At 36.6% G+C, this 7,041-nt stretch overlaps 1 long non-coding RNA gene and 1 pseudogene across 1 annotated transcript; both read left to right on the top strand.

The window, feature by feature from the left end:
- Positions 1 to 1,031: 1,031 nt before the first annotated feature.
- LOC135277978 (uncharacterized) lies at positions 1,032 to 6,823 on the top strand. Its single transcript, XR_010345505.1, has 2 exons — positions 1,032 to 1,124; positions 6,705 to 6,823. It is a non-coding gene; the product is annotated as an uncharacterized LOC135277978 (long non-coding RNA).
- On the top strand, positions 5,086 to 5,721 carry LOC105710781 (roquin-2-like; annotated as a pseudogene).
- Positions 6,824 to 7,041: the final 218 nt, after the last annotated feature.

Genomic DNA, 7,041 nt, shown 5'->3' with positions numbered 1-7,041 from the left:
AGAATTAAATAAAAAACAAGATGTGTTATGTTCCCAAACAATAGGAAAGAGGACCACTGTCACAGGCAAAAGCCTGATAAATATATTCTCAGCATCCCACACAAGGATGACAAGGTTTGGAAAAATATCTAGGCTTATTCATTTAGTTAAACCTAGAGAAAGCGAGAAAGCACCAACTATGAAAATCTTAGGGTTCATTTCTTTTGTTTTTTTTTTAGCTCACTGCAACCTCTACCTCCTGGGTTCAAGCTACTCTCCTGCCTCAGCCTCCCAAGTAGCTGGGACTAGAGGTGTGTGCCACCAATGCCTGGCTAATTTTTTTGTATTTTTAGTAGAGATGGGGTTTCACTGTGTTAGCCAGGATAGTCTTGATCTCCTGACCTCATGGTCCACCTGCTTCGGCCTTCCAAAGTGCTGGGATTACAGGGTTGATTTCTATATGCAATTTCTACTTTGGGGAAAGAAATTCTTAACCAAGATATACTGACATCCTTCTTGGTGCTTGATAATAAGAATAGTCATTTCAAAAATAGACTTCAAACATTTAGTAACCATGCTGTTAATAGATATGCTGTCATCCAGGCTCTGTTGTTCCGTTTATAGAGCACAGGCAGAGTAGACATAGCATAATTCTTGAGGGTCCTAAGATTTTCAAAATGGTAAATGAGCAGTGCCTTCAATTTGATGCCACCAGCTGCATTAGCCTCTAACAAAAGAGTCAGCCTGTCTTTTGTAGCTTTGAAGACAGGTATTGACTTTTCACTAGCTATGGAAGTCCTAGTGGCATCTTGTTCAAATAGAAGGCTGTTTTTTACTTACATTGAAATCTGTTGTTGAGTGTAGCCCCCTTCATCAATTAGCTTAGCTAGGTCTAGTGGATAACTTGCTGTCGCATCTACATTTGCACCTGTTGCTTCATGTGGAACTTGTATGCTATGGAGACAGCTTCTTTCTTTAAAGCTCATGAACTAACCTCTGCAAGCTTCAAACTTATGTAGTTTTCTCACCTTTCTCAGCCTTCATATAATTAAAGAGTGTTAGAGCCTTGCTCTAGATTAGGCTTTTGTTTAAGGAATTTCGTGACTGGTTTGATCACCTATCAAGACTACTGGAACTTTCTCCACGTAAGTAATAAGGCTGATTCCCTTTCTTATCATTCATGTGTCCACTGAATTTCCTTCAGAACTTTTTCTTTGTATTTACAACTCTGTTTTAACGTTTTCATCACTAAGCTTAATCATTTCTAGTTTTTTTTTTTTTTTTTTTTTTTGAGACAGAGTTTTGCTCTTGTTACCCAGACTGGAGTGAAATGGCGCGATCTCAGCTCACTGCAACCTCCGCCTCCTGGGTTCAGGCAATTCTCCTGCCTCAGCCTCCTGAGTAGCTGGGATTACAGGATGCGTCACCATGCCCAGCTAATTTTTTGTATTAGTAGAGACGGGGTTTCACCATGTTGACCAGGATGGTCTGGATCTCTTGACCTCATGATCCACCCGCCTCAGCCTCCCAAAGTGCTGGGATTACAGGCTTGAGATCATTTCTAGTTTTTGATTTAAAGTGAGTAAAATACAATTCTTCCTTGCACTTGAACAGGTAGAGGTCATTGTAGGGTGATTAGTAGGCCTAATTTTAATATTGTTATGTTTCACGGAATATGAGGTTCAAGGAGAGGGAGAATGGCCAGCTGGTTGGTGGAGCAGTTAGAACACACACTAATATTTATCAATTATTTTACTTTCTTATGTGGTGTTGGTTGTCTCAAGACAATTACAATAGTAACATCAAGATCACTAATCACAAGTCACCTTAACAGATATAATTATAACAAAAAAGCCATAAAGATCCCAAGAGTTATCAAAATGTGACACAGTGACACTAAGTGGGCTCATGCTGTTGGAAAAACTGCACTGATAGACTTACTCAACAGGGGCTTGCCACAAATCCTCAATTTATTAAAAAACATTTCAGTACCTGTGAAGTGCAATAAAGTGAAGTACAGTAAAACAAGGTATGCCTGTATACATGCATGCACACACACACACACACACACACACACACACGTCTGTCTCTGGCATCATTTTCTTTAGATTACGATACTCAGTGATAATCTAAATATTATATTTTTAAACTTTGTTTATAATTTACCCAGAAAATAATGTTAAAATTTTAATTTCTCCTTTATTTATTCTCTTCTTTACTCAGGAACTCAAATTACCTACGTTTCATTTTCATTCTTTGTCACCCATATATATTTCTTTAAAATTACTGGTTTCTTTCCATTCTCAGAAATTTTCATGTCAATAATTTGGTTTTCAAATACGTCTATTTAGACCCTTGGTTTGTCTATTTAATTGTTCATTTATTATTGATACTCTAATGGTGCTATTCAGTAATCAATTTATTTGCTTATACAGTAATTGCATCCTGAATGTTTCTTTACTTTTTGTTGTAATAATTTTTATACAATATAATCTTCTTATTCATCTTTTATCTTTTTTATGATATGTCTACCTTCTCTTAAACTAAATATATTATACTTAAGTTATTATTAAATCCCTGCCTACTACGTCAGAACTCAATTTTCTTTCACTTTAGCAATATGGTTTGGTGGTGTGACATTGATCATTTGGATTTTGTTTACTGTTCTTCCCCTTTAGTTGCTCTTATCCTATGCCAGAAAATACGCCCCATCATTCCTCTATTAACACTTAATAACAATATTAATATTGAACACTGAAAATAGGTGAAGCTAGATACAATTGTTATATTCACTTGTATTATTACTCCCAGTGAGTATTCTAGATGCAAAGAACCACTGCAAAGTTCTCAACCTATGATTCACTGAGGAGGCTTTTCTTACGTCTTCTTCCCTGGAAGCAAGATAAACATTGAGTCTTGTTCACCCACCCACCCTAGAGAGAGTAAAAGTTCGTTAGAATCAAAAGATTTCTTTGAATAAAGCACAAGAAATTTGATGTTTTCTGCTTAATATAGTTAAGAGTTTATGATCTCATATATTCTGAGCCTTATATTTTAGTGTCTTTCTTACCCTACTATACGAGTAATTTGCAATGTGAAGAGGGGCCAATACCAGGAGACATTTGTAACTGTTCCAACTGGAAGGAAGATGCTGTTGGCCTTACTGGGTAGAAGTCAATAACGCTGCTAAACATCCTATAATGAACTGGACAGCCCCCCCACAACAAAGAGTTATCAGCCTCAAAATATTAATAGTGCTGAGTTTAAGAAAATGTTCTAGATCAGTCAGTTTCCTTTGCTCTAAGTTTCCACTTGATCTTCTTTGTCCCGTATTTTATATATTCCTTAGTTGCTGTCTGCCAGGAATTTAGTTAACAAATATAATTCTGCCTAATGTTATTCTTTTCTCGGTACTGGCCAGCCACTCTTGTTTTGAAGAACTCTTATTAATGTCAGTAGTCACTTTCCCAATATAAGGAAGCAAATGTAAATATAATTTGAGGTGTAAAATAGATTAACAGAATTATTTTAAGGCATTTTTATAATCCATATTCATTATAAGTTTTCATGGAAAACTATAAGAATCACACAAAGTAATTATTTAACTAGTTAGGAGCAATATTTATAGTAAATTCTAAGAATATTTAAGGCTAGTTGTAATTTACATTTTCTACTTTTATCATCATTCTCATGTATATTCCAGATGCAACAGGTAAAATGAAAAGGCAAAGCACATATGCATTTAGCATTACTTATGAACTATGAATTTACTGGAAGTGTAAGGATATAGAAACCTTACTATCCCCATCTCTAACATTTCACAATAAACTGGGGAAAATATCCCCATGTATAATCTTTTCAAAAGGAATACCATGTAGATGATATTTAAGGCCATGATGCTAGATAAAACCTAGGCAAAATTAGAGGCTAAAAACCTGTATTAATTAAAGGACAGAGCTTTGGACTCTCCAACACTTAGAGGTTGGTAAAATGAGGAACATAAACTCCAAACTATAAAAAAGACGAAGAACTATTTAAAAGAATAAAAAATATGGGAGAAAATATAGAAGGGAATGATATCCTAGAAGCTAAATGAATAGCTTGTTTCAAAGAAGAGAGAAAACAATTATTTTAAATATTGCTGACATATCAAGCAAGATAAGGACTCAGAGATGACCATTCAGAGTAACAAAGTGTAGGTCTTTTGTGATTTTGTTGAGCAATTTTAGTGGATGGTGGTCATTAAAACCTGATTGGAGTAGATTCAAGACAGAATGGGGAAGGACAAGAATTTGGAGACTATGAATTTAGAAATTATTTCAGGATGAATGTTTCTAAAAAGGAGAGAAGTGGGTCATTGCTGAATATTGCTTGTTGTCCTCCGGGCCACTGAGGACAACAAAGTTTTTTGTTTATAAGATTGCTTAATAAAATGAGAGAAATAATGATCATATACTTCATGAAATGATCCAATAAAGAAGAAATATTTGATGATGTAACTAAGAGATTGGATAATTGCTAGAGCCATCTTCTTTAGTTATATATGAATAGGGAACCAGATCTAGTACTCATCTGTAGGGACTGGCTTACCTAGGATTGGGGAAGCCCTATGCATATAAAAGAAAACCAAGTGTATCATATAATCTTGATTGAAATTGAGACCAGTCAGCTTGGTTTTCAGGTTTTCTCAACCAAGATAGTTGTGTCGGTAAAGGCATACAGAAGGTAGAAAATTGAATAATAACAATAATTTTTAATTTGCCTATTGGGTTTGAAGAAAAAAAGCAAAAGCAAGAGAGCAGCAAAGAAACTGAGAGTTGGTCGGAGGAGGCGGAGGTGGAGGGAGAGGGAGGAGGAGAAGGAGGCCCCGTTGCGGTCTTCGCCGCCGCCAGCGGGGCTGTCCCTGTAGCTCCCGATGGAGTTTGAGGTGGTGAAACCTCCACCGAGCTCTGCTCGAGAGGAGGCGCCTCCGTGGCCCAGCCGCGCCGTCGCGGGGCTCCTGGGAGCGGCCCTTAGCGACCCCGCCCGGACCCCCTCAGCTTACAAAACACTACACAGCAAAATAATGATCTGCTAGACTGCTAACTCAAGCATCCAGCTTCCACAATGCCTGTGCAGGTAGCTCAATGGACAGAATTTCTGTCCTGTCCAATCTGCTATAATGAATTTGATGAGAATGTGCACAAACCCATCAGTTTAGGTTGTTCACACACTGTTTGCAAGACCTGCTTGAATAAACTTCATCGAAAAGCTTGTCCTTTTGACCAGACTGCCATCAACACAGATATTGATGTACTTCCTGTCAACTTTGCACTTCTCCAGTTAGTTGGAGCCCAGGTACCAGATCATCAGTCAATTAAGTTAAGTAATCTAGGTGAGAATAAACACTATGAGGTTGCAAAGAAATGCGTTGAGGATTTGGCACTCTACTTAAAACCACTAAGTGGAGGTAAAGGTGTGGCTAGTTTGAACCAGAGTGCACTGAGCCGTCCAATGCAAAGGAAACTGGTGACACTTGTAAACTGTCAACTGGTGGAGGAAGAAGGTCGTGTAAGAGCCATGCGAGCAACTGTAACGGAACTGATACTACAGCACCAGAACACTCAGCAATTGTCTGCCAATCTATGGGCCGCTGTCAGGGCTTGAGGATGCCAGTTTTTAGGGCCGGGTAAGATAGGTTACTATCTTACCTTTTTTATTAGCTACTGGGGCTTGAGGATGACAATGTCTGGAGCTCAGTAAGAATCCTGAGACTCAACTCATCTTTATATATACAAATCTTGACATAATTAAAGATAAATTGGTTTAAAAAAAAGAAATTGAGAGTTGGTCAAAAAAAGTGATTAAGAATTATTATAATGTTAACGATAGCATATTGCAGAAAATCTTAGGCAAAATGAAGTTAAAATTTCAGGAGAGACATCCTTAGCAAGAGACAGACTAACTTCATGTGTCATTATAAACAGTGGAAAAATAAGAACCAGATATTCCTAAGAAGGCATTTGAAGAGGCAGGGTAAGACAAAACAAGATTTGGAAAATAGAGACCAGACAAATTCACAAAATAAAAATATAAGGGTCTAGGGGCTTACTTTTTTTTATAATACCTGTGGCAAGTTTGGAAGTATCAAGAAAACCAAGCAAATCCAAACATCTGAAAAATTAAAGATTTAACATTGTGCTATGGGAGCAAAAAGCAAAATAAAATTACTTAAGAAGTAGAATAATCATGAGGAAGAAATGGCTTGAGTTATGTGTTTAAAAAAGTATAGAACGGTATCAATAGGCAGATAAGACTTCCTCTCTCTCTCTCTCCTCTTTTTCTCCTCTCTCTCTCTCTCTCTCATCTTTCTCTTTTACTTTCTGCCAAGCTAAACAGTTGCAGTGCAAATTCACAGATTTTACTGGCAAAAATATAGAATTACTACCATCAATTAAAATATTCACTTTTGATATCCTACATTTACTTGCCATCATTGTCAGGTGAAACATAAACTATTATAAATATATACTTCATGTTAAGAATATGTAATTTTAACTTGTAATTAGTAAATGTACTCATCTATTAGAATAGCTTGATTATACCATAAAAACAAACTCAACAATTTCAGTGGCTTAAAACAACCACATTTGTTTTATCCTCAAGCAATGTCCATTGTAAGCAACTTTCCATGGGCAGCTGGGTGTTGTGTTTCCGTAACAGTGATACTTCTGCTTTCATCACAGGAGAAGGAGAGCAAACTAGAGAACTGGATGCCAACTACATGCTTCTACCTGTAAGTGATATACACTTCTGATTACACCATTATCCACTAGAGGTCAAATGCTCATGTCACTTCAAGAAGGTGAGGAAATACAATTCTCTCATGTTCTTTTAACACAGGAAAACAGGATATTGATGACTTGTATATGCCTAACTCAACATATCTTAAGATATTTCTTTTATTCCTGTTTTATGATGATGGAGATTTATAATAATTATCTAAATGTTCCAGCAAATTGATTTTTTTAATTGATGGCAATACAGTTCAAACACAGGATCTTAAAAAGAGTATGTTTGTTG

Source organism: Aotus nancymaae, unplaced genomic scaffold (genome assembly GCF_030222135.1).
Source record: "Aotus nancymaae isolate 86718 unplaced genomic scaffold, 86718_ANA_hifiasm-v0.15.2.pri h1tg000036l, whole genome shotgun sequence".
NCBI classification, from domain to species: domain Eukaryota; kingdom Metazoa; phylum Chordata; class Mammalia; order Primates; family Aotidae; genus Aotus; species Aotus nancymaae.
The sequence above is the reverse complement of the archived record's forward strand: the minus strand, read 5'-3'. Positions and strand labels throughout refer to the sequence as shown.